We start from the raw sequence: 27,942 nt of genomic DNA on the forward strand, positions 1-27,942 counted from the left end.
GTCTAAAGCATAGATCTCAAAGTCTGTGCACAGAATTTAGCAAGGGCCTCGCACCTTCTGATGCATCAGGTAGGTGCACAATAGCATAGCCTAACCCTCTGTACTTTGGTCTATATTGATGCGGGACATAGACAGCCAGCTGATGACCAATCCATTAGTGCAATGGATGGCTGGAAGCATTTGTCTTTGCCTTTGCAATACCACAGAAGCAATGCATGGTCAATGTACAGCAATGACACACCTGTGTGAACAGCCAGGAGACCCCCCCCCCCCCATGTTATGTTACATAGTTACATAGTTAGTACGGTCGAAAAAAGACATATGTCCATCAAGTTCAACCAGGGAATTAAGGGGTAGGGGTGTGGCGCGATATTGGGGAAGGGATGAGATTTTATATTTCTTCATAAGCATTAATCTTATTTTGTCAATTAGGAACATTCAGCACCCACCCGCTATCAAGGCAGCTGCCTATCATGTCATGCCCTACCTGCACAGGTGTGCTGGCTACTCAAATGATCCAATTAAGGAGGCCATTTAGTCAGCAGCAGCAGAAGTCCTGTGCCTGGACGCTCCAACAGGGGCCAGACACAAGCAGAAGCAGAAGCAGCAGAAGCAGCAGCAGCACCACCTTTTGTTTTTTGGCTGCAGCAGCAGCAAGGCCCACAGGGCTGGCTAGCTGGCTAGCCAGCAAGCAGGTAGCAATGAAAGTAGGAATCTTTCTTTTTAACCCTGTAAGGGGGTGGTGCACTGTACCCGAAGATACTGCCATATCGGGTCAATGCATAGGGCGACGGAAGCAAGCTTCGAAATCGGCCCCCGTTCTCAAAAATCCATTTAATATATGGTCCCCAGATAGGGGACGTATCAGATATTAAACTGATAAGAACAGATACTACACTTGATCTTAGCCAAAAGGCCGAGAAGCGATAACCGTGAAAGGGGCGGGCCCAACAAGGTCCCCTTCATGGGCACTATCACTGCTTGCTGTCAGGGAGGCTGCCAGACAATTTTCCATGCACACTCTGGGCTGGGGGGCAGTCAACCACCAGTACACACAGCAGAACCTAAACCCATACCATTATTGCTAAGCAGCAAGACAGGGGCCCATTGCACTCCCACGGGGCCTTTTTAAATGCAATCCATAACCCGGATTTGCCAGGAACCCTTCTTACTCCTCCTACTTGCATGTGACACTGGGCTTAGGATCTGCATAGGAAACACACACACAAGCACACACCTACCTTTGTTGCCTGCAGATGCCTCCTTGGCTGTCCCCAAACGGTATCAAACCAACACCCACGGGAAGCTGTAAGCATAGAGGACATGCCTGCACCCCATTGGACTTACCTGTGTGGGTTAAATCCGGGTTATTTGACAACCTATGGCGGTGATGGTTCTGCTCAGGCAGAGCAGTGCTGATGCTCCTCATAAAGCTGTCGCTGCTGTGAAGGTTCTAGGTGACATCACAAATCCCTATGGTTACATACACAACAAAGCTGGGTTGTTGTTGTTTACACTCTGCAAGGCCTGTGGAAGTGAGTGACATCATAGCACTGTAGTTCTGAGGGTTCAAGATGGATGCAACAATCTCCTGTTGCTTCTATGAAGGCCGTAATAGACGACATCACCAAACAGCTCCATAGTCACATACACAGCAAAGGAGAGATGTTGTTTACACCTAGTGATGTCAGTGGTATTGAGTGACATCACAGCACAGTGCTAAGGCTCCTGGGCCTGGACACAGCAGCGGCTGCAATATCTCAACGGAGAATACGTTTATATCTATGTGTGTGTGTGCGCATATATATATATATATATATATATATATATATATTTCTCCGCCGAAATCACTTTTAAACCCATTTCCACCTTTTTTTCCCTTCTCTTCCTCTTACTTTTTTTTCACGTTTTTTTACGTTTTTCTCCTTTTCGCCTCTTTTCTGGGCGTATTATTCTTCTTTTTCTTCTTTTTTTTCGTCTAATGCATACCCCATCAGTGCAGCAATGCTTATTCAATACCGCCAGCAGATGGAGACACTGGGGGATAATTTTCTAAGGATTTATACTGATTTTTCCTGTCTGAATTTGTCGCACAGAAAGTTGCAGGCCAAATATGTGTGACATTTCTGCGACTTTAGCTTCTAGAGCATTTTTACAACATTATACATAGGTGCTGAATACATAAAAAGCGACTGTTCAGCGACAGACAAGTCGCATCGGCTGAAAGTAGGCCAGAATGTCAGTCCATGTTGGAGCAGGTTTAGATACAGTCTAAAGCATAGATCTCAAAGTCTGTGCACAGAATTTAGCAAGGGCCTCGCACCTTCTGATGCATCAGGTAGGTGCACAATAGCATAGCCTAACCCTCTGTACTTTGGTCTATATTGATGCGGGACATAGACAGCCAGCTGATGACCAATCCATTAGTGCAATGGATGGCTGGAAGCATTTGTCTTTGCCTTTGCAATACCACAGAAGCAATGCATGGTCAATGTACAGCAATGACACACCTGTGTGAACAGCCAGGAGACCCCCCCCCCCATGTTATGTTACATAGTTACATAGTTAGTACGGTCGAAAAAAGACATATGTCCATCAAGTTCAACCAGGGAATTAAGGGGTAGGGGTGTGGCGCGATATTGGGGAAGGGATGAGATTTTATATTTCTTCATAAGCATTAATCTTATTTTGTCAATTAGGAACATTCAGCACCCACCCGCTATCAAGGCAGCTGCCTATCATGTCATGCCCTACCTGCACAGGTGTGCTGGCTACTCAAATGATCCAATTAAGGAGGCCATTTAGTCAGCAGCAGCAGAAGTCCTGTGCCTGGACGCTCCAACAGGGGCCAGACACAAGCAGAAGCAGAAGCAGCAGAAGCAGCAGCAGCACCACCTTTTGTTTTTTGGCTGCAGCAGCAGCAAGGCCCACAGGGCTGGCTAGCTGGCTAGCCAGCAAGCAGGTAGCAATGAAAGTAGGAATCTTTCTTTTTAACCCTGTAAGGGGGTGGTGCACTGTACCCGAAGATACTGCCATATCGGGTCAATGCATAGGGCGACGGAAGCAAGCTTCGAAATCGGCCCCCGTTCTCAAAAATCCATTTAATATATGGTCCCCAGATAGGGGACGTATCAGATATTAAACTGATAAGAACAGATACTACACTTGATCTTAGCCAAAAGGCCGAGAAGCGATAACCGTGAAAGGGGCGGGCCCAACAAGGTCCCCTTCATGGGCACTATCACTGCTTGCTGTCAGGGAGGCTGCCAGACAATTTTCCATGCACACTCTGGGCTGGGGGGCAGTCAACCACCAGTACACACAGCAGAACCTAAACCCATACCATTATTGCTAAGCAGCAAGACAGGGGCCCATTGCACTCCCACGGGGCCTTTTTAAATGCAATCCATAACCCGGATTTGCCAGGAACCCTTCTTACTCCTCCTACTTGCATGTGACACTGGGCTTAGGATCTGCATAGGAAACACACACACAAGCACACACCTACCTTTGTTGCCTGCAGATGCCTCCTTGGCTGTCCCCAAACGGTATCAAACCAACACCCACGGGAAGCTGTAAGCATAGAGGACATGCCTGCACCCCATTGGACTTACCTGTGTGGGTTAAATCCGGGTTATTTGACAACCTTTGGCGGTGATGGTTCTGCTCAGGCAGAGCAGTGCTGATGCTCCTCATAAAGCTGTCGCTGCTGTGAAGGTTCTAGGTGACATCACAAATCCCTATGGTTACATACACAACAAAGCTGGGTTGTTGTTGTTTACACTCTGCAAGGCCTGTGGAAGTGAGTGACATCATAGCACTGTAGTTCTGAGGGTTCAAGATGGATGCAACAATCTCCTGTTGCTTCTATGAAGGCCGTAATAGACGACATCACCAAACAGCTCCATAGTCACATACACAGCAAAGGAGAGATGTTGTTTACACCTAGTGATGTCAGTGGTATTGAGTGACATCACAGCACAGTGCTAAGGCTCCTGGGCCTGGACACAGCAGCGGCTGCAATATCTCAACGGAGAATACGTTTATATCTATGTGTGTGTGTGCGCATATATATATATATATATATATATATATATATATATATATATATATATATATATTTCTCCGCCGAAATCACTTTTAAACCCATTTCCACCTTTTTTTCCCTTCTCTTCCTCTTACTTTTTTTTCACGTTTTTTTACGTTTTTCTCCTTTTCGCCTCTTTTCTGGGCGTATTATTCTTCTTTTTCTTCTTTTTTTTCGTCTAATGCATACCCCATCAGTGCAGCAATGCTTATTCAATACCGCCAGCAGATGGAGACACTGGGGGATAATTTTCTAAGGATTTATACTGATTTTTCCTGTCTGAATTTGTCGCACAGAAAGTTGCAGGCCAAATATGTGTGACATTTCTGCGACTTTAGCTTCTAGAGCATTTTTACAACATTATACATAGGTGCTGAATACATAAAAAGCGACTGTTCAGCGACAGACAAGTCGCATCGGCTGAAAGTAGGCCAGAATGTCAGTCCATGTTGGAGCAGGTTTAGATACAGTCTAAAGCATAGATCTCAAAGTCTGTGCACAGAATTTAGCAAGGGCCTCGCACCTTCTGATGCATCAGGTAGGTGCACAATAGCATAGCCTAACCCTCTGTACTTTGGTCTATATTGATGCGGGACATAGACAGCCAGCTGATGACCAATCCATTAGTGCAATGGATGGCTGGAAGCATTTGTCTTTGCCTTTGCAATACCACAGAAGCAATGCATGGTCAATGTACAGCAATGACACACCTGTGTGAACAGCCAGGAGACCCCCCCCCCCATGTTATGTTACATAGTTACATAGTTAGTACGGTCGAAAAAAGACATATGTCCATCAAGTTCAACCAGGGAATTAAGGGGTAGGGGTGTGGCGCGATATTGGGGAAGGGATGAGATTTTATATTTCTTCATAAGCATTAATCTTATTTTGTCAATTAGGAACATTCAGCACCCACCCGCTATCAAGGCAGCTGCCTATCATGTCATGCCCTACCTGCACAGGTGTGCTGGCTACTCAAATGATCCAATTAAGGAGGCCATTTAGTCAGCAGCAGCAGAAGTCCTGTGCCTGGACGCTCCAACAGGGGCCAGACACAAGCAGAAGCAGCAGAAGCAGCAGCAGCACCACCTTTTGTTTTTTGGCTGCAGCAGCAGCAAGGCCCACAGGGCTGGCTAGCTGGCTAGCCAGCAAGCAGGTAGCAATGAAAGTAGGAATCTTTCTTTTTAACCCTGTAAGGGGGTGGTGCACTGTACCCGAAGATACTGCCATATCGGGTCAATGCATAGGGCGACGGAAGCAAGCTTCGAAATCGGCCCCCGTTCTCAAAAATCCATTTAATATATGGTCCCCAGATAGGGGACGTATCAGATATTAAACTGATAAGAACAGATACTACACTTGATCTTAGCCAAAAGGCCGAGAAGCGATAACCGTGAAAGGGGCGGGCCCAACAAGGTCCCCTTCATGGGCACTATCACTGCTTGCTGTCAGGGAGGCTGCCAGACAATTTTCCATGCACACTCTGGGCTGGGGGGCAGTCAACCACCAGTACACACAGCAGAACCTAAACCCATACCATTATTGCTAAGCAGCAAGACAGGGGCCCATTGCACTCCCACGGGGCCTTTTTAAATGCAATCCATAACCCGGATTTGCCAGGAACCCTTCTTACTCCTCCTACTTGCATGTGACACTGGGCTTAGGATCTGCATAGGAAACACACACACAAGCACACACCTACCTTTGTTGCCTGCAGATGCCTCCTTGGCTGTCCCCAAACGGTATCAAACCAACACCCACGGGAAGCTGTAAGCATAGAGGACATGCCTGCACCCCATTGGACTTACCTGTGTGGGTTAAATCCGGGTTATTTGACAACCTATGGCGGTGATGGTTCTGCTCAGGCAGAGCAGTGCTGATGCTCCTCATAAAGCTGTCGCTGCTGTGAAGGTTCTAGGTGACATCACAAATCCCTTTGGTTACATACACAACAAAGCTGGGTTGTTGTTGTTTACACTCTGCAAGGCCTGTGGAAGTGAGTGACATCATAGCACTGTAGTTCTGAGGGTTCAAGATGGATGCAACAATCTCCTGTTGCTTCTATGAAGGCCGTAATAGACGACATCACCAAACAGCTCCATAGTCACATACACAGCAAAGGAGAGATGTTGTTTACACCTAGTGATGTCAGTGGTATTGAGTGACATCACAGCACAGTGCTAAGGCTCCTGGGCCTGGACACAGCAGCGGCTGCAATATCTCAACGGAGAATACGTTTATATCTATGTGTGTGTGTGCGCATATATATATATATATATATATATATATATATTTCTCCGCCGAAATCACTTTTAAACCCATTTCCACCTTTTTTTCCCTTCTCTTCCTCTTACTTTTTTTTCACGTTTTTTTACGTTTTTCTCCTTTTCGCCTCTTTTCTGGGCGTATTATTCTTCTTTTTCTTCTTTTTTTTCGTCTAATGCATACCCCATCAGTGCAGCAATGCTTATTCAATACCGCCAGCAGATGGAGACACTGGGGGATAATTTTCTAAGGATTTATACTGATTTTTCCTGTCTGAATTTGTCGCACAGAAAGTTGCAGGCCAAATATGTGTGACATTTCTGCGACTTTAGCTTCTAGAGCATTTTTACAACATTATACATAGGTGCTGAATACATAAAAAGCGACTGTTCAGCGACAGACAAGTCGCATCGGCTGAAAGTAGGCCAGAATGTCAGTCCATGTTGGAGCAGGTTTAGATACAGTCTAAAGCATAGATCTCAAAGTCTGTGCACAGAATTTAGCAAGGGCCTCGCACCTTCTGATGCATCAGGTAGGTGCACAATAGCATAGCCTAACCCTCTGTACTTTGGTCTATATTGATGCGGGACATAGACAGCCAGCTGATGACCAATCCATTAGTGCAATGGATGGCTGGAAGCATTTGTCTTTGCCTTTGCAATACCACAGAAGCAATGCATGGTCAATGTACAGCAATGACACACCTGTGTGAACAGCCAGGAGACCCCCCCCCCCATGTTATGTTACATAGTTACATAGTTAGTACGGTCGAAAAAAGACATATGTCCATCAAGTTCAACCAGGGAATTAAGGGGTAGGGGTGTGGCGCGATATTGGGGAAGGGATGAGATTTTATATTTCTTCATAAGCATTAATCTTATTTTGTCAATTAGGAACATTCAGCACCCACCCGCTATCAAGGCAGCTGCCTATCATGTCATGCCCTACCTGCACAGGTGTGCTGGCTACTCAAATGATCCAATTAAGGAGGCCATTTAGTCAGCAGCAGCAGAAGTCCTGTGCCTGGACGCTCCAACAGGGGCCAGACACAAGCAGAAGCAGAAGCAGCAGAAGCAGCAGCAGCACCACCTTTTGTTTTTTGGCTGCAGCAGCAGCAGCAAGGCCCACAGGGCTGGCTAGCTGGCTAGCCAGCAAGCAGGTAGCAATGAAAGTAGGAATCTTTCTTTTTAACCCTGTAAGGGGGTGGTGCACTGTACCCGAAGATACTGCCATATCGGGTCAATGCATAGGGCGACGGAAGCAAGCTTCGAAATCGGCCCCCGTTCTCAAAAATCCATTTAATATATGGTCCCCAGATAGGGGACGTATCAGATATTAAACTGATAAGAACAGATACTACACTTGATCTTAGCCAAAAGGCCGAGAAGCGATAACCGTGAAAGGGGCGGGCCCAACAAGGTCCCCTTCATGGGCACTATCACTGCTTGCTGTCAGGGAGGCTGCCAGACAATTTTCCATGCACACTCTGGGCTGGGGGGCAGTCAACCACCAGTACACACAGCAGAACCTAAACCCATACCATTATTGCTAAGCAGCAAGACAGGGGCCCATTGCACTCCCACGGGGCCTTTTTAAATGCAATCCATAACCCGGATTTGCCAGGAACCCTTCTTACTCCTCCTACTTGCATGTGACACTGGGCTTAGGATCTGCATAGGAAACACACACACAAGCACACACATACCTTTGTTGCCTGCAGATGCCTCCTTGGCTGTCCCCAAACGGTATCAAACCAACACCCACGGGAAGCTGTAAGCATAGAGGACATGCCTGCACCCCATTGGACTTACCTGTGTGGGTTAAATCCGGGTTATTTGACAACCTATGGCGGTGATGGTTCTGCTCAGGCAGAGCAGTGCTGATGCTCCTCATAAAGCTGTCGCTGCTGTGAAGGTTCTAGGTGACATCACAAATCCCTATGGTTACATACACAACAAAGCTGGGTTGTTGTTGTTTACACTCTGCAAGGCCTGTGGAAGTGAGTGACATCATAGCACTGTAGTTCTGAGGGTTCAAGATGGATGCAACAATCTCCTGTTGCTTCTATGAAGGCCGTAATAGACGACATCACCAAACAGCTCCATAGTCACATACACAGCAAAGGAGAGATGTTGTTTACACCTAGTGATGTCAGTGGTATTGAGTGACATCACAGCACAGTGCTAAGGCTCCTGGGCCTGGACACAGCAGCGGCTGCAATATCTCAACGGAGAATACGTTTATATCTATGTGTGTGTGTGCGCATATATATATATATATATATATATATATATATATATATATATATATATATTTCTCCGCCGAAATCACTTTTAAACCCATTTCCACCTTTTTTTCCCTTCTCTTCCTCTTACTTTTTTTTCACGTTTTTTTACGTTTTTCTCCTTTTCGCCTCTTTTCTGGGCGTATTATTCTTCTTTTTCTTCTTTTTTTTCGTCTAATGCATACCCCATCAGTGCAGCAATGCTTATTCAATACCGCCAGCAGATGGAGACACTGGGGGATAATTTTCTAAGGATTTATACTGATTTTTCCTGTCTGAATTTGTCGCACAGAAAGTTGCAGGCCAAATATGTGTGACATTTCTGCGACTTTAGCTTCTAGAGCATTTTTACAACATTATACATAGGTGCTGAATACATAAAAAGCGACTGTTCAGCGACAGACAAGTCGCATCGGCTGAAAGTAGGCCAGAATGTCAGTCCATGTTGGAGCAGGTTTAGATACAGTCTAAAGCATAGATCTCAAAGTCTGTGCACAGAATTTAGCAAGGGCCTCGCACCTTCTGATGCATCAGGTAGGTGCACAATAGCATAGCCTAACCCTCTGTACTTTGGTCTATATTGATGCGGGACATAGACAGCCAGCTGATGACCAATCCATTAGTGCAATGGATGGCTGGAAGCATTTGTCTTTGCCTTTGCAATACCACAGAAGCAATGCATGGTCAATGTACAGCAATGACACACCTGTGTGAACAGCCAGGAGACCCCCCCCCCCATGTTATGTTACATAGTTGCATAGTTAGTACGGTCGAAAAAAGACATATGTCCATCAAGTTCAACCAGGGAATTAAGGGGTAGGGGTGTGGCGCGATATTGGGGAAGGGATGAGATTTTATATTTCTTCATAAGCATTAATCTTATTTTGTCAATTAGGAACATTCAGCACCCACCCGCTATCAAGGCAGCTGCCTATCATGTCATGCCCTACCTGCACAGGTGTGCTGGCTACTCAAATGATCCAATTAAGGAGGCCATTTAGTCAGCAGCAGCAGAAGTCCTGTGCCTGGACGCTCCAACAGGGGCCAGACACAAGCAGAAGCAGAAGCAGCAGCAGCACCACCTTTTGTTTTTTGGCTGCAGCAGCAGCAAGGCCCACAGGGCTGGCTAGCTGGCTAGCCAGCAAGCAGGTAGCAATGAAAGTAGGAATCTTTCTTTTTAACCCTGTAAGGGGGTGGTGCACTGTACCCGAAGATACTGCCATATCGGGTCAATGCATAGGGCGACGGAAGCAAGCTTCGAAATCGGCCCCCGTTCTCAAAAATCCATTTAATATATGGTCCCCAGATAGGGGACGTATCAGATATTAAACTGATAAGAACAGATTTTTTTTTTTTTTTTTTTTTTTTTTTTTTTTTAAACCTTCAGGTTTGGACATTAAAACATCATAATCCAACTCCATACTTCGTCACTTAGACTTTCTGAAGTAAAGTCCAACTCATCATTAGGTCTTTCTTTTTATTTTCAATTTCAAACAAACATAAATACCATCACCAATTACAAACTTACAAGATATCTCCATTTCAAAAACTTCCATATCCCCTCAGCATCCTTATCCCCCAAATTCTTCCTATCACACAAATAAACAACATATAACCTATCTAGAATCATCTTAATACAACCCTCCACCGACACGTTTTTTCTTTTGAATACACATAAATTCCTAACATCCCAAAGTACTTCTTTAATAATGGCAAGCAACACAAAAAAAACCCTTTCCTTATCTCTCCCTACCATACTAAGTCCAAACATAACCACATCATACGACATATACCTTATACCAGTCAATTCTTTAAACAGCAATCTCATCCCTTTCCACACACCTTGCGCCATTTCACAATTCCAAAATACATGCATCACACTCTCAATCCCATCACACTCATCTCTTGGACACCTCTCATACCTTCTAATCCCTCTATTTCTTTGAAATTCTCTTACCGGTAACGCACCATGCAAACTCTGCCATGCTATCTCACGTTGTCTATTTGTTACTCCAACAGTCATTATACTCTTCCACACTCTCCCCACATCTACAGCTCTCACCATATTAATTGAACATTCAACTTCGTCTTTTTTAATGTACCCAATCATACTCTTTTTACTCACAAACACTTCTGGACCCACACCAATCAACCTATAATTCTCCAAAAATTTCACCACATATACATACCAACTAGGACACACAAAAGCATAAGGCACTCTCAAATCTCTTTCCAACCAACCCAATTTACATAACACACTGCCACCCAAATATCTCACCATACATGCACAACTCTTTTCACCTCCCATCATTCTTTTCAAAGCAAAAACAATATTCACACCCAGATACACATCAACATTCGGAAAGTCCATTCCTCCATTTTTACCATCTTTCATTACAATCTCTCTCTTAACTCTTTCCATCTTTGTACCCCACAAAAACACAAATAACATTCTTTTCACCTTTCGCAAAACCATATAACTTGGCGGAAACACAACAGCAACATATAACAGTATTGGCAAAATCACACTCTTCACTATCATAACCTTACCAACCATTGACAACTCTCTCAACCTCCAAAAATTCAATTTCTTTTGCACTCTCTTCCCCACATCCTCCCAACTATTTCTACCATCCAACCGTTCATCCATCTTCACCCCCAACACCTGAATAGGCCCTTCCACCCCTTCCATACCAACATCCTCACTCTGAGTCACACCACCAAAACATTTATATTCACTCTTTCCCCAATTGACCTTAAAACCAGACGCACCACAAAACAGACTTACCAATAACTTGGATCTTCTTACAGCCGCAACAGATTCACTTACCACACATACATCATCCATATAAGCCAACACTTTAACCTCTTTACCACGACCCCCCGGAACTCTCACACCTCTCACACATTTATCCTTACGCAATAATTCTAATAATGGTTCCATAGCACAAATAAAAGCAATAGGTGACAAGGGACATCCCTGTCTCACCCCTGAACATACTTTAATCTCCTCAGTCATCCATCCATTAATCAGAATCTTACTATACACTTCCTTATATAACATTCTCACAATATTCACAAAATCACCTGGAAACCCCATTTTAACTAGCACCTTAAACAAAAACCCATGCGACAAACGGTCAAAAGCTTTTTCAAAATCAATTGACAACACACGAACCACCTGCTTTCTACACATACCATCCCACAATATATCTCTCAACAAACACAAATTCTCACTAATTCTTCTTCCTGGCACACCACACACTTGCTCCTCCCCAATCACTTGCTCTATCACGTCCCTCATTCTATTTGTAATCAGCTTTGCAAATATTTTATAATCCACATTCAACAAAGTTATCGGCCTCCAATTCCTTACATCATTCACATCCCCTTTCTTATAAATCAAAACCACTATCCCACTCTTCATACTTTCCACCAATCTTCCATTAGCCCACATATACTTAAAGATACTCTCCATATCATCCTTCAGTACATCCCACAATTTCACATAAAACTCAGCCGGCAACCCATCCTCTCCAGGAGTCTTATTTTTAGCCATACTATCAACCGTCCTTTTAATTTCTTCCATTCCAATCTCTCTCATTAAACTCTCATACTCATTACAATCTACCTTCTTATCAATCACTTCCAGCACTTCCTCAGCCAAACCCCTATCACACTGTTTGACTGCATATAAGTCCTCATAAAACTCTTTCACCACATTCAGTACAGCTTTGCCTCTCACCAAACCACCATCCTTATCATACACACTCACTAAATCATCCTTTCTCCCAATCACTTTCTTAAAAAAATATCTTGAACACTTTTCATCCTTCTCCAATTTGTCCACTTTTGCTCGGTACATTAACTCTTTTCCTCTTTCATTCAACCAATCCTTTATATCTCTTTTCACAGCATCAATCTTACCATCCACTCTCCATCCCTTCTTTTTCAACTTAATGAGAAACCCCAACCTTTTATTCAGCCATTCATACTTCTTTCTTTCCCTAGCTTTCCTTTTATAACCTTCCCTCTTGAAAAAAACCTTAGTTCTTTCTTTAACCCACTCCCACCAACACAATAAATCCAAAAATTATTTTTTCTTCTCACACCATAACTTATACTTCTTAATATACCTATCATATACCTCCTTTTCATCCAACAGTTTCACATTAAGCTTCCAGTAACCCCTCCCACTTATGCAAATCTCATCCAACACCAAACCACAACTCACACGCTCATGATCAGAATAAATCACTCTCTCTTGCTTATACCACATACATCCTATCATTTTGGACACAAAACACATATCTAATCTTGACTCACTCCTTCCACTCTCAGCATGATATGTTGCTAACACAGGATTCACACCACACACTTCAACCACATCTCTTAACTTGAAATCACTCACCATACTCTTAAGCATATTTCCAGAAACATCCGCATCCCTCCCAATCTCACAGTTGAAATCACCTACTAACAACACTGGTTCCTTCCCAGACAAAAACCCCTTAATTATTTCAAACAAACCCACCCTCTCCTCCTTATTCACAGGTGCATAAACATTAATTAACTTAAACTTAAACTCATGTAACCCAACCTCCACCAACACACACCTTCCTTCCCTTAACACCATTTGACTACAAACTTTAAACTTATTATTCCTAAACAAAACCCCAACTCCATCATTTCTATTCACATTAGAGCAAGACCACACTGCTGGTCCATATCTCCACTCCTCCTTTTTTGGAGGAAAATCCAATCCACATTCCTGTAGACAAATTATGTCATTATTAGTTCCTGCCAATTCCTCCAGAATGGCCGCTCTTCTATTCTTATTTTTAAAGACTCTAACATTTGACAAACTAACCGAAAAAGACATATCAAATCAAATAACAACCCATAGGAAGAAAAAACCTAGAAGAGAGTTAATGAACTTTACGGCTCAGTGTCGAGGGAGAAGTTTCTTCTCCAATGCATTTATCCATTTCACCCTCAGATATTGCGGCAAAACGATTACTCGTCTCCACCACCGTCTGCTCCATCTTTTCACCACTGGCACCTCTCGCCGCCTTCCGTGGGGGACGAAAAAGATCTTCCTCTCTCTCTTTAGCACTTTCCTCTTCTGAATTCGACCATTCAACTTTTTGAGTGCCAGACACCTGAGGACTAGGCACCTCTTCAATTCTCACCTCCTCCTCCATCTCCTCTTCAATCTCCTCCTGCACCTTCTCTTCCACCACCGTTGCTTTCTCAATAATGCTAGCAATCACACTCTTTTCTGCCATGTCTGCCTTTGCCTTTTCCCTTTTTTTAATTGCCAAATCTTTTCTGGCCTCTTTCTCCTTCTCCCTCTTAGCCACCTCCGGACAATTTCTATACACATGTCCAACAAGGCCACAAAGATCACAAGTTCTGGGCTGTGGACAAGCTCCCGCCTCATGCCCTGGCATTTTACAATTTCGGCACTTCTTATTACCTGGACAAGCCTCTTTAACATGTCCAAACAGCAAACAATCACGGCAAAACAATGGCTGGCCATAATAATAGACATAACCCCGGTTTCCAGCGATTGAAAAATTGGCCGGTGGGTGTTTCACTCCACCAATGCTCCCAGGATCCAGCTTCAGTTTTACAAAGAACTTCCATGTGCCATTAAACACACCCAAACTACTAGTTTGCTTCACTCCCCCTTGGACACTTTCACAGTAGATACTTAGAAAGTTCTTAATCATATCCGGGTCTAAGAACGGATTGTACATATGTACAAACAGAGTCTTCACTCCCATCTCAAACAGAGGAAAAAACTTTACATTTTCCAAGACAGGGTTATTGGCATTTCTTTTCAAACATTCATAGAAGTTCTGGCAATCAGCTTCATAGATGAAGGACACATCATATATTCCTTGCTTCCTATTCTCTTGCACACAGAACAAACTATCCATGCCAAAACCGCCCAATTTCTCCACAAGTTCATGTCCAATGTACTCAATCCGATTCTTACCCCGGTCAGAAGTTTCCACCACAAAACGTACAGTCTTCTCAATCGCAGGGAGGTATTCCTTTCCAGCCATTGTTCTTCTCTTGTCTGTCGATTCCACAGTAAGATCACCACTCCGGATTCCTGCTCAGCAGAACACCCGCACCCCTGACCCAGACCAAGTTTACACTTGATCTTAGCCAAAAGGCCGAGAAGCGATAACCGTGAAAGGGGCGGGCCCAACAAGGTCCCCTTCATGGGCACTATCACTGCTTGCTGTCAGGGAGGCTGCCAGACAATTTTCCATGCACACTCTGGGCTGGGGGGCAGTCAACCACCAGTACACACAGCAGAACCTAAACCCATACCATTATTGCTAAGCAGCAAGACAGGGGCCCATTGCACTCCCACGGGGCCTTTTTAAATGCAATCCATAACCCGGATTTGCCAGGAACCCTTCTTACTCCTCCTACTTGCATGTGACACTGGGCTTAGGATCTGCATAGGAAACACACACACAAGCACACACCTACCTTTGTTGCCTGCAGATGCCTCCTTGGCTGTCCCCAAACGGTATCAAACCAACACCCACGGGAAGCTGTAAGCATAGAGGACATGCCTGCACCCCATTGGACTTACCTGTGTGGGTTAAATCCGGGTTATTTGACAACCTATGGCGGTGATGGTTCTGCTCAGGCAGAGCAGTGCTGATGCTCCTCATAAAGCTGTCGCTGCTGTGAAGGTTCTAGGTGACATCACAAATCCCTATGGTTACATACACAACAAAGCTGGGTTGTTGTTGTTTACACTCTGCAAGGCCTGTGGAAGTGAGTGACATCATAGCACTGTAGTTCTGAGGGTTCAAGATGGATGCAACAATCTCCTGTTGCTTCTATGAAGGCCGTAATAGACGACATCACCAAACAGCTCCATAGTCACATACACAGCAAAGGAGAGATGTTGTTTACACCTAGTGATGTCAGTGGTATTGAGTGACATCACAGCACAGTGCTAAGGCTCCTGGGCCTGGACACAGCAGCGGCTGCAATATCTCAACGGAGAATACGTTTATATCTATGTGTGTGTGTGCGCATATATATATATATATATATATATATATATATATATATATATATATATTTCTCCGCCGAAATCACTTTTAAACCCATTTCCACCTTTTTTTCCCTTCTCTTCCTCTTACTTTTTTTTCACGTATTTTTACGTTTTTCTCCTTTTCGCCTCTTTTCTGGGCGTATTATTTTTCTTTTTCTTCTTTTTTTTCGTCTAATGCATACCCCATCAGTGCAGCAATGCTTATTCAATACCGCCAGCAGATGGAGACACTGGGGGATAATTTTCTAAGGATTTATACTGATTTTTCCTGTCTGAATTTGTCGCACAGAAAGTTGCAGGCCAAATATGTGTGACATTTCTGCGACTTTAGCTTCTAGAGCATTTTTACAACATTATACATAGGTGCTGAATACATAAAAAGCGACTGTTCAGCGACAGACAAGTCGCATCGGCTGAAAGTAGGCCAGAATGTCAGTCCATGTTGGAGCAGGTTTAGATACAGTCTAAAGCATAGATCTCAAAGTCTGTGCACAGAATTTAGCAAGGGCCTCGCACCTTCTGATGCATCAGGTAGGTGCACAATAGCATAGCCTAACCCTCTGTACTTTGGTCTATATTGATGCGGGACATAGACAGCCAGCTGATGACCAATCCATTAGTGCAATGGATGGCTGGAAGCATTTGTCTTTGCCTTTGCAATACCACAGAAGCAATGCATGGTCAATGTACAGCAATGACACACCTGTGTGAACAGCCAGGAGACCCCCCCCCCCATGTTATGTTACATAGTTACATAGTTAGTACGGTCGAAAAAAGACATATGTCCATCAAGTTCAACCAGGGAATTAAGGGGTAGGGGTGTGGCGCGATATTGGGGAAGGGATGAGATTTTATATTTCTTCATAAGCATTAATCTTATTTTGTCAATTAGGAACATTCAGCACCCACCCGCTATCAAGGCAGCTGCCTATCATGTCATGCCCTACCTGCACAGGTGTGCTGGCTACTCAAATGATCCAATTAAGGAGGCCATTTAGTCAGCAGCAGCAGAAGTCCTGTGCCTGGACGCTCCAACAGGGGCCAGACACAAGCAGAAGCAGAAGCAGCAGAAGCAGCAGCAGCACCACCTTTTGTTTTTTGGCTGCAGCAGCAGCAAGGCCCACAGGGCTGGCTAGCTAGCAAGCAGGTAGCAATGAAAGTAGGAATCTTTCTTTTTAACCCTGTAAGGGGGTGGTGCACTGTACCCGAAGATACTGCCATATCGGGTCAATGCATAGGGCGACGGAAGCAAGCTTCGAAATCGGCCCCCGTTCTCAAAAATCCATTTAATATATGGTCCCCAGATAGGGGACGTATCAGATATTAAACTGATAAGAACAGATACTACACTTGATCTTAGCCAAAAGGCCGAGAAGCGATAACCGTGAAAGGGGCGGGCCCAACAAGGTCCCCTTCATGGGCACTATCACTGCTTGCTGTCAGGGAGGCTGCCAGACAATTTTCCATGCACACTCTGGGCTGGGGGGCAGTCAACCACCAGTACACACAGCAGAACCTAAACCCATACCATTATTGCTAAGCAGCAAGACAGGGGCCCATTGCACTCCCACGGGGCCTTTTTAAATGCAATCCATAACCCGGATTTGCCAGGAACCCTTCTTACTCCTCCTACTTGCATGTGACACTGGGCTTAGGATCTGCATAGGAAACACACACACAAGCACACACCTACCTTTGTTGCCTGCAGATGCCTCCTTGGCTGTCCCCAAACGGTATCAAACCAACACCCACGGGAAGCTGTAAGCATAGAGGACATGCCTGCACCCCATTGGACTTACCTGTGTGGGTTAAATCCGGGTTATTTGACAACCTATGGCGGTGATGGTTCTGCTCAGGCAGAGCAGTGCTGATGCTCCTCATAAAGCTGTCGCTGCTGTGAAGGTTCTAGGTGACATCACAAATCCCTATGGTTACATACACAACAAAGCTGGGTTGTTGTTGTTTACACTCTGCAAGGCCTGTGGAAGTGAGTGACATCATAGCACTGTAGTTCTGAGGGTTCAAGATGGATGCAACAATCTCCTGTTGCTTCTATGAAGGCCGTAATAGACGACATCACCAAACAGCTCCATAGTCACATACACAGCAAAGGAGAGATGTTGTTTACACCTAGTGATGTCAGTGGTATTGAGTGACATCACAGCACAGTGCTAAGGCTCCTGGGCCTGGACACAGCAGCGGCTGCAATATCTCAACGGAGAATACGTTTATATCTATGTGTGTGTGTGCGCATATATATATATATATATATATATATATATATATATATATATATTTCTCCGCCGAAATCACTTTTAAACCCATTTCCACCTTTTTTTCCCTTCTCTTCCTCTTACTTTTTTTTCACTTTTTTTACGTTTTTCTCCATTTCGCCTCTTTTCTGGGCGTATTATTCTTCTTTTTCTTCTTTTTTTTCGTCTAATGCATACCCCATCAGTGCAGCAATGCTTATTCAATACCGCCAGCAGATGGAGACACTGGGGGATAATTTTCTAAGGATTTATACTGATTTTTCCTGTCTGAATTTGTCGCACAGAAAGTTGCAGGCCAAATATGTGTGACATTTCTGCGACTTTAGCTTCTAGAGCATTTTTACAACATTATACATAGGTGCTGAATACATAAAAAGCGACTGTTCAGCGACAGACAAGTCGCATCGGCTGAAAGTAGGCCAGAATGTCAGTCCATGTTGGAGCAGGTTTAGATACAGTCTAAAGCATAGATCTCAAAGTCTGTGCACAGAATTTAGCAAGGGCCTCGCACCTTCTGATGCATCAGGTAGGTGCACAATAGCATAGCCTAACCCTCTGTACTTTGGTCTATATTGATGCGGGACATAGACAGCCAGCTGATGACCAATCCATTAGTGCAATGGATGGCTGGAAGCATTTGTCTTTGCCTTTGCAATACCACAGAAGCAATGCATGGTCAATGTACAGCAATGACACACCTGTGTGAACAGCCAGGAGACCCCCCCCCCCCATGTTATGTTACATAGTTACATAGTTAGTACGGTCGAAAAAAGACATATGTCCATCAAGTTCAACCAGGGAATTAAGGGGTAGGGGTGTGGCGCGATATTGGGGAAGGGATGAGATTTTATATTTCTTCATAAGCATTAATCTTATTTTGTCAATTAGGAACATTCAGCACCCACCCGCTATCAAGGCAGCTGCCTATCATGTCATGCCCTACCTGCACAGGTGTGCTGGCTACTCAAATGATCCAATTAAGGAGGCCATTTAGTCAGCAGCAGCAGAAGTCCTGTGCCTGGACGCTCCAACAGGGGCCAGACACAAGCAGAAGCAGCAGAAGCAGCAGCAGCACCACCTTTTGTTTTTTGGCTGCAGCAGCAGCAAGGCCCACAGGGCTGGCTAGCTGGCTAGCCAGCAAGCAGGTAGCAATGAAAGTAGGAATCTTTCTTTTTAACCCTGTAAGGGGGTGGTGCACTGTACCCGAAGATACTGCCATATCGGGTCAATGCATAGGGCGACGGAAGCAAGCTTCGAAATCGGCCCCCGTTCTCAAAAATCCATTTAATATATGGTCCCCAGATAGGGGACGTATCAGATATTAAACTGATAAGAACAGATACTACACTTGATCTTAGCCAAAAGGCCGAGAAGCGATAACCGTGAAAGGGGCGGGCCCAACAAGGTCCCCTTCATGGGCACTATCACTGCTTGCTGTCAGGGAGGCTGCCAGACAATTTTCCATGCACACTCTGGGCTGGGGGGCAGTCAACCACCAGTACACACAGCAGAACCTAAACCCATACCATTATTGCTAAGCAGCAAGACAGGGGCCCATTGCACTCCCACGGGGCCTTTTTAAATGCAATCCATAACCCGGATTTGCCAGGAACCCTTCTTACTCCTCCTACTTGCATGTGACACTGGGCTTAGGATCTGCATAGGAAACACACACACAAGCACACACCTACCTTTGTTGCCTGCAGATGCCTCCTTGGCTGTCCCCAAACGGTATCAAACCAACACCCACGGGAAGCTGTAAGCATAGAGGACATGCCTGCACCCCATTGGACTTACCTGTGTGGGTTAAATCCGGGTTATTTGACAACCTATGGCGGTGATGGTTCTGCTCAGGCAGAGCAGTGCTGATGCTCCTCATAAAGCTGTCGCTGCTGTGAAGGTTCTAGGTGACATCACAAATCCCTATGGTTACATACACAACAAAGCTGGGTTGTTGTTGTTTACACTCTGCAAGGCCTGTGGAAGTGAGTGACATCATAGCACTGTAGTTCTGAGGGTTCAAGATGGATGCAACAATCTCCTGTTGCTTCTATGAAGGCCGTAATAGACGACATCACCAAACAGCTCCATAGTCACATACACAGCAAAGGAGAGATGTTGTTTACACCTAGTGATGTCAGTGGTATTGAGTGACATCACAGCACAGTGCTAAGGCTCCTGGGCCTGGACACAGCAGCGGCTGCAATATCTCAACGGAGAATACGTTTATATCTATGTGTGTGTGTGCGCATATATATATATATATATATATATATATATATATATATATATTTCTCCGCCGAAATCACTTTTAAACCCATTTCCACCTTTTTTTCCCTTCTCTTCCTCTTACTTTTTTTTCACGTTTTTTTACGTTTTTCTCCTTTTCGCCTCTTTTCTGGGCGTATTATTCTTCTTTTTCTTCTTTTTTTTTCGTCTAATGCATACCCCATCAGTGCAGCAATGCTTATTCAATACCGCCAGCAGATGGAGACACTGGGGGATAATTTTCTAAGGATTTATACTGATTTTTCCTGTCTGAATTTGTCGCACAGAAAGTTGCAGGCCAAATATGTGTGACATTTCTGCGACTTTAGCTTCTAGAGCATTTTTACAACATTATACATAGGTGCTGAATACATAAAAAGCGACTGTTCAGCGACAGACAAGTCGCATCGGCTGAAAGTAGGCCAGAATGTCAGTCCATGTTGGAGCAGGTTTAGATACAGTCTAAAGCATAGATCTCAAAGTCTGTGCACAGAATTTAGCAAGGGCCTCGCACCTTCTGATGCATCAGGTAGGTGCACAATAGCATAGCCTAACCCTCTGTACTTTGGTCTATATTGATGCGGGACATAGACAGCCAGCTGATGACCAATCCATTAGTGCAATGGATGGCTGGAAGCATTTGTCTTTGCCTTTGCAATACCACAGAAGCAATGCATGGTCAATGTACAGCAATGACACACCTGTGTGAACAGCCAGGAGACCCCCCCCCCCCATGTTATGTTACATAGTTACATAGTTAGTACGGTCGAAAAAAGACATATGTCCATCAAGTTCAACCAGGGAATTAAGGGGTAGGGGTGTGGCGCGATATTGGGGAAGGGATGAGATTTTATATTTCTTCATAAGCATTAATCTTATTTTGTCAATTAGGAACATTCAGCACCCACCCGCTATCAAGGCAGCTGCCTATCATGTCATGCCCTACCTGCACAGGTGTGCTGGCTACTCAAATGATCCAATTAAGGAGGCCATTTAGTCAGCAGCAGCAGAAGTCCTGTGCCTGGACGCTCCAACAGGGGCCAGACACAAGCAGAAGCAGAAGCAGCAGAAGCAGCAGCAGCACCACCTTTTGTTTTTTGGCTGCAGCAGCAGCAAGGCCCACAGGGCTGGCTAGCTGGCTAGCCAGCAAGCAGGTAGCAATGAAAGTAGGAATCTTTCTTTTTAACCCTGTAAGGGGGTGGTGCACTGTACCCGAAGATACTGCCATATCGGGTCAATGCATAGGGCGACGGAAGCAAGCTTCAAAATCGGCCCCCGTTCTCAAAAATCCATTTAATATATGGTCCCCAGATAGGGGACGTATCAGATATTAAACTGATAAGAACAGATACTACACTTGATCTTAGCCAAAAGGCCGAGAAGCGATAACCGTGAAAGGGGCGGGCCCAACAAGGTCCCCTTCATGGGCACTATCACTGCTTGCTGTCAGGGAGGCTGCCAGACAATTTTCCATGCACACTCTGGGCTGGGGGGCAGTCAACCACCAGTACACACAGCAGAACCTAAACCCATACCATTATTGCTAAGCAGCAAGACAGGGGCCCATTGCACTCCCACGGGGCCTTTTTAAATGCAATCCATAACCCGGATTTGCCAGGAACCCTTCTTACTCCTCCTACTTGCATGTGACACTGGGCTTAGGATCTGCATAGGAAACACACACACAAGCACACACCTACCTTTGTTGCCTGCAGATGCCTCCTTGGCTGTCCCCAAACGGTATCAAACCAACACCCACGGGAAGCTGTAAGCATAGAGGACATGCCTGCACCCCATTGGACTTACCTGTGTGGGTTAAATCCGGGTTATTTGACAACCTATGGCGGTGATGGTTCTGCTCAGGCAGAGCAGTGCTGATGCTCCTCATAAAGCTGTCGCTGCTGTGAAGGTTCTAGGTGACATCACAAATCCCTATGGTTACATACACAACAAAGCTGGGTTGTTGTTGTTTACACTCTGCAAGGCCTGTGGAAGTGAGTGACATCATAGCACTGTAGTTCTGAGGGTTCAAGATGGATGCAACAATCTCCTGTTGCTTCTATGAAGGCCGTAATAGACGACATCACCAAACAGCTCCATAGTCACATACACAGCAAAGGAGAGATGTTGTTTACACCTAGTGATGTCAGTGGTATTGAGTGACATCACAGCACAGTGCTAAGGCTCCTGGGCCTGGACACAGCAGCGGCTGCAATATCTCAACGGAGAATACGTTTATATCTATGTGTGTGTGTGCGCATATATATATATATATATATATATATATATATATATATATATATTTCTCCGCCGAAATCACTTTTAAACCCATTTCCACCTTTTTTTCCCTTCTCTTCCTCTTACTTTTTTTTCACGTTTTTTTACGTTTTTCTCCTTTTCGCCTCTTTTCTGGGCGTATTATTCTTCTTTTTCTTCTTTTTTTTCGTCTAATGCATACCCCATCAGTGCAGCAATGCTTATTCAATACCGCCAGCAGATGGAGACACTGGGGGATAATTTTCTAAGGATTTATACTGATTTTTCCTGTCTGAATTTGTCGCACAGAAAGTTGCAGGCCAAATATGTGTGACATTTCTGCGACTTTAGCTTCTAGAGCATTTTTACAACATTATACATAGGTGCTGAATACATAAAAAGCGACTGTTCAGCGACAGACAAGTCGCATCGGCTGAAAGTAGGCCAGAATGTCAGTCCATGTTGGAGCAGGTTTAGATACAGTCTAAAGCATAGATCTCAAAGTCTGTGCACAGAATTTAGCAAGGGCCTCGCACCTTCTGATGCATCAGGTAGGTGCACAATAGCATAGCCTAACCCTCTGTACTTTGGTCTATATTGATGCGGGACATAGACAGCCAGCTGATGACCAATCCATTAGTGCAATGGATGGCTGGAAGCATTTGTCTTTGCCTTTGCAATACCACAGAAGCAATGCATGGTCAATGTACAGCAATGACACACCTGTGTGAACAGCCAGGAGACCCCCCCCCCCATGTTATGTTACATAGTTACATAGTTAGTACGGTCGAAAAAAGACATATGTCCATCAAGTTCAACCAGGGAATTAAGGGGTAGGGGTGTGGCGCGATATTGGGGAAGGGATGAGATTTTATATTTCTTCATAAGCATTAATCTTATTTTGTCAATTAGGAACATTCAGCACCCACCCGCTATCAAGGCAGCTGCCTATCATGTCATGCCCTACCTGCACAGGTGTGCTGGCTACTCAAATGATCCAATTAAGGAGGCCATTTAGTCAGCAGCAGCAGAAGTCCTGTGCCTGGACGCTCCAACAGGGGCCAGACACAAGCAGAAGCAGAAGCAGCAGAAGCAGCAGCAGCACCACCTTTTGTTTTTTGGCTGCAGCAGCAGCAGCAAGGCCCACAGGGCTGGCTAGCTGGCTAGCCAGCAAGCAGGTAGCAATGAAAGTAGGAATCTTTCTTTTTAACCCTGTAAGGGGGTGGTGCACTGTACCCGAAGATACTGCCATATCGGGTCAATGCATAGGGCGACGGAAGCAAGCTTCGAAATCGGCCCCCGTTCTCAAAAATCCATTTAATATATGGTCCCCAGATAGGGGACGTATCAGATATTAAACTGATAAGAACAGATACTACACTTGATCTTAGCCAAAAGGCCGAGAAGCGATAACCGTGAAAGGGGCGGGCCCAACAAGGTCCCCTTCATGGGCACTATCACTGCTTGCTGTCAGGGAGGCTGCCAGACAATTTTCCATGCACACTCTGGGCTGGGGGGCAGTCAACCACCAGTACACACAGCAGAACCTAAACCCATACCATTATTGCTAAGCAGCAAGACAGGGGCCCATTGCACTCCCACGGGGCCTTTTTAAATGCAATCCATAACCCGGATTTGCCAGGAACCCTTCTTACTCCTCCTACTTGCATGTGACACTGGGCTTAGGATCTGCATAGGAAACACACACACAAGCACACACCTACCTTTGTTGCCTGCAGATGCCTCCTTGGCTGTCCCCAAACGGTATCAAACCAACACCCACGGGAAGCTGTAAGCATAGAGGACATGCCTGCACCCCATTGGACTTACCTGTGTGGGTTAAATCCGGGTTATTTGACAACCTATGGCGGTGATGGTTCTGCTCAGGCAGAGCAGTGCTGATGCTCCTCATAAAGCTGTCGCTGCTGTGAAGGTTCTAGGTGACATCACAAATCCCTATGGTTACATACACAACAAAGCTGGGTTGTTGTTGTTTACACTCTGCAAGGCCTGTGGAAGTGAGTGACATCATAGCACTGTAGTTCTGAGGGTTCAAGATGGATGCAACAATCTCCTGTTGCTTCTATGAAGGCCGTAATAGACGACATCACCAAACAGCTCCATAGTCACATACACAGCAAAGGAGAGATGTTGTTTACACCTAGTGATGTCAGTGGTATTGAGTGACATCACAGCACAGTGCTAAGGCTCCTGGGCCTGGACACAGCAGCGGCTGCAATATCTCAACGGAGAATACGTTTATATCTATGTGTGTGTGTGCGCATATATATATATATATATATATATATATATATATATATATATATATATATTTCTCCGCCGAAATCACTTTTAAACCCATTTCCACCTTTTTTTCCCTTCTCTTCCTCTTACTTTTTTTTCACGTTTTTTTACGTTTTTCTCCTTTTCGCCTCTTTTCTGGGCGTATTATTCTTCTTTTTCTTCTTTTTTTTCGTCTAATGCATACCCCATCAGTGCAGCAATGCTTATTCAATACCGCCAGCAGATGGAGACACTGGGGGATAATTTTCTAAGGATTTATACTGATTTTTCCTGTCTGAATTTGTCACACAGAAAGTTGCAGGCCAAATATGTGTGACATTTCTGCGACTTTAGCTTCTAGAGCATTTTTACAACATTATACATAGGTGCTGAATACATAAAAAGCGACTGTTCAGCGACAGACAAGTCGCATCGGCTGAAAGTAGGCCAGAATGTCAGTCCATGTTGGAGCAGGTTTAGATACAGTCTAAAGCATAGATCTCAAAGTCTGTGCACAGAATTTAGCAAGGGCCTCGCACCTTCTGATGCATCAGGTAGGTGCACAATAGCATAGCCTAACCCTCTGTACTTTGGTCTATATTGATGCGGGACATAGACAGCCAGCTGATGACCAATCCATTAGTGCAATGGATGGCTGGAAGCATTTGTCTTTGCCTTTGCAATACCACAGAAGCAATGCATGGTCAATGTACAGCAATGACACACCTGTGTGAACAGCCAGGAGACCCCCCCCCCCATGTTATGTTACATAGTTACATAGTTAGTACGGTCGAAAAAAGACATATGTCCATCAAGTTCAACCAGGGAATTAAGGGGTAGGGGTGTGGCGCGATATTGGGGAAGGGATGAGATTTTATATTTCTTCATAAGCATTAATCTTATTTTGTCAATTAGGAACATTCAGCACCCACCCGCTATCAAGGCAGCTGCCTATCATGTCATGCCCTACCTGCACAGGTGTGCTGGCTACTCAAATGATCCAATTAAGGAGGCCATTTAGTCAGCAGCAGCAGAAGTCCTGTGCCTGGACGCTCCAACAGGGGCCAGACACAAGCAGAAGCAGAAGCAGCAGAAGCAGCAGCAGCACCACCTTTTGTTTTTTGGCTGCAGCAGCAGCAAGGCCCACAGGGCTGGCTAGCTGGCTAGCCAGCAAGCAGGTAGCAATGAAAGTAGGAATCTTTCTTTTTAACCCTGTAAGGGGGTGGTGCACTGTACCCGAAGATACTGCCATATCGGGTCAATGCATAGGGCGACGGAAGCAAGCTTCGAAATCGGCCCCCGTTCTCAAAAATCCATTTAATATATGGTCCCCAGATAGGGGACGTATCAGATATTAAACTGATAAGAACAGATACTACACTTGATCTTAGCCAAAAGGCCGAGAAGCGATAACCGTGAAAGGGGCGGGCCCAACAAGGTCCCCTTCATGGGCACTATCACTGCTTGCTGTCAGGGAGGCTGCCAGACAATTTTCCATGCACACTCTGGGCTGGGGGGCAGTCAACCACCAGTACACACAGCAGAACCTAAACCCATACCATTATTGCTAAGCAGCAAGACAGGGGCCCATTGCACTCCCACGGGGCCTTTTTAAATGCAATCCATAACCCGGATTTGCCAGGAACCCTTCTTACTCCTCCTACTTGCATGTGACACTGGGCTTAGGATCTGCATAGGAAACATACACACAAGCACACACCTACCTTTGTTGCCTGCAGATGCCTCCTTGGCTGTCCCCAAACGGTATCAAACCAACACCCACGGGAAGCTGTAAGCATAGAGGACATGCCTGCACCCCATTGGACTTACCTGTGTGGGTTAAATCCGGGTTATTTGACAACCTATGGCGGTGATGGTTCTGCTCAGGCAGAGCAGTGCTGATGCTCCTCATAAAGCTGTCGCTGCTGTGAAGGTTCTAGGTGACATCACAAATCCCTATGGTTACATACACAACAAAGCTGGGTTGTTGTTGTTTACACTCTGCAAGGCCTGTGGAAGTGAGTGACATCATAGCACTGTAGTTCTGAGGGTTCAAGATGGATGCAACAATCTCCTGTTGCTTCTATGAAGGCCGTAATAGACGACATCACCAAACAGCTCCTTAGTCACATACACAGCAAAGGAGAGATGTTGTTTACACCTAGTGATGTCAGTGGTATTGAGTGACATCACAGCACAGTGCTAAGGCTCCTGGGCCTGGACACAGCAGCGGCTGCAATATCTCAACGGAGAATACGTTTATATCTATGTGTGTGTGTGCGCATATATATATATATATATATATATATATATATATATATATATATATATATTTCTCCGCCAAAATCACTTTTAAACCCATTTCCACCTTTTTTTCCCTTCTCTTCCTCTTACTTTTTTTTCACGTTTTTTTACGTTTTTCTCCTTTTCGCCTCTTTTCTGGGCGTATTATTCTTCTTTTTCTTCTTTTTTTTCGTCTAATGCATACCCCATCAGTGCAGCAATGCTTATTCAATACCGCCAGCAGATGGAGACACTGGGGGATAATTTTCTAAGGATTTATACTGATTTTTCCTGTCTGAATTTGTCGCACAGAAAGTTGCAGGCCAAATATGTGTGACATTTCTGCGACTTTAGCTTCTAGAGCATTTTTACAACATTATACATAGGTGCTGAATACATAAAAAGCGACTGTTCAGCGACAGACAAGTCGCATCGGCTGAAAGTAGGCCAGAATGTCAGTCCATGTTGGAGCAGGTTTAGATACAGTCTAAAGCATAGATCTCAAAGTCTGTGCACAGAATTTAGCAAGGGCCTCGCACCTTCTGATGCATCAGGTAGGTGCACAATAGCATAGCCTAACCCTCTGTACTTTGGTCTATATTGATGCGGGACATAGACAGCCAGCTGATGACCAATCCATTAGTGCAATGGATGGCTGGAAGCATTTGTCTTTGCCTTTGCAATACCACAGAAGCAATGCATGGTCAATGTACAGCAATGACACACCTGTGTGAACAGCCAGGAGACCCCCCCCCCCCCATGTTATGTTACATAGTTACATAGTTAGTACGGTCGAAAAAAGACATATGTCCATCAAGTTCAACCAGGGAATTAAGGGGTAGGGGTGTGG

At 44.9% G+C, this 27,942-nt stretch overlaps 10 non-coding genes across 10 annotated transcripts; all 10 read right to left on the reverse strand.

Annotated features, from left to right (window-relative positions):
* Positions 1–737: 737 nt before the first annotated feature.
* On the reverse strand, positions 738–928 carry LOC130335959 (U2 spliceosomal RNA). Its single transcript, XR_008877473.1, has one exon. It is a non-coding gene; the product is annotated as a U2 spliceosomal RNA (small nuclear RNA).
* Positions 929–3,004: 2,076 nt separating this feature from the next.
* On the reverse strand, positions 3,005–3,195 carry LOC130335961 (U2 spliceosomal RNA). Its single transcript, XR_008877474.1, has one exon. It is a non-coding gene; the product is annotated as a U2 spliceosomal RNA (small nuclear RNA).
* A 2,090-nt stretch (positions 3,196–5,285) lies between these two features.
* LOC130335962 (U2 spliceosomal RNA) lies at positions 5,286–5,476 on the reverse strand. Its single transcript, XR_008877475.1, has one exon. It is a non-coding gene; the product is annotated as a U2 spliceosomal RNA (small nuclear RNA).
* Positions 5,477–7,553: 2,077 nt separating this feature from the next.
* LOC130335963 (U2 spliceosomal RNA) lies at positions 7,554–7,744 on the reverse strand. The gene has a single exon (XR_008877476.1). It is a non-coding gene; the product is annotated as a U2 spliceosomal RNA (small nuclear RNA).
* Positions 7,745–9,827: 2,083 nt separating this feature from the next.
* On the reverse strand, positions 9,828–10,020 carry LOC130335999 (U2 spliceosomal RNA). The gene has a single exon (XR_008877507.1). It is a non-coding gene; the product is annotated as a U2 spliceosomal RNA (small nuclear RNA).
* Positions 10,021–16,918: 6,898 nt separating this feature from the next.
* Positions 16,919–17,109, reverse strand: LOC130335964 (U2 spliceosomal RNA). The gene has a single exon (XR_008877477.1). It is a non-coding gene; the product is annotated as a U2 spliceosomal RNA (small nuclear RNA).
* Positions 17,110–19,189: 2,080 nt separating this feature from the next.
* On the reverse strand, positions 19,190–19,380 carry LOC130335965 (U2 spliceosomal RNA). The gene has a single exon (XR_008877478.1). It is a non-coding gene; the product is annotated as a U2 spliceosomal RNA (small nuclear RNA).
* Positions 19,381–21,466: 2,086 nt separating this feature from the next.
* Positions 21,467–21,657, reverse strand: LOC130335939 (U2 spliceosomal RNA). Its single transcript, XR_008877454.1, has one exon. It is a non-coding gene; the product is annotated as a U2 spliceosomal RNA (small nuclear RNA).
* Positions 21,658–23,746: 2,089 nt separating this feature from the next.
* LOC130335966 (U2 spliceosomal RNA) lies at positions 23,747–23,937 on the reverse strand. The gene has a single exon (XR_008877479.1). It is a non-coding gene; the product is annotated as a U2 spliceosomal RNA (small nuclear RNA).
* Positions 23,938–26,029: 2,092 nt separating this feature from the next.
* LOC130335967 (U2 spliceosomal RNA) lies at positions 26,030–26,220 on the reverse strand. Its single transcript, XR_008877480.1, has one exon. It is a non-coding gene; the product is annotated as a U2 spliceosomal RNA (small nuclear RNA).
* Between the last annotated feature and the right edge of the window lie 1,722 nt (positions 26,221–27,942).

The sequence above is a fragment of the Hyla sarda genome, unplaced genomic scaffold (genome assembly GCF_029499605.1).
Source record: "Hyla sarda isolate aHylSar1 unplaced genomic scaffold, aHylSar1.hap1 scaffold_465, whole genome shotgun sequence".
Taxonomy (NCBI): Eukaryota; Metazoa; Chordata; class Amphibia; order Anura; family Hylidae; genus Hyla; species Hyla sarda.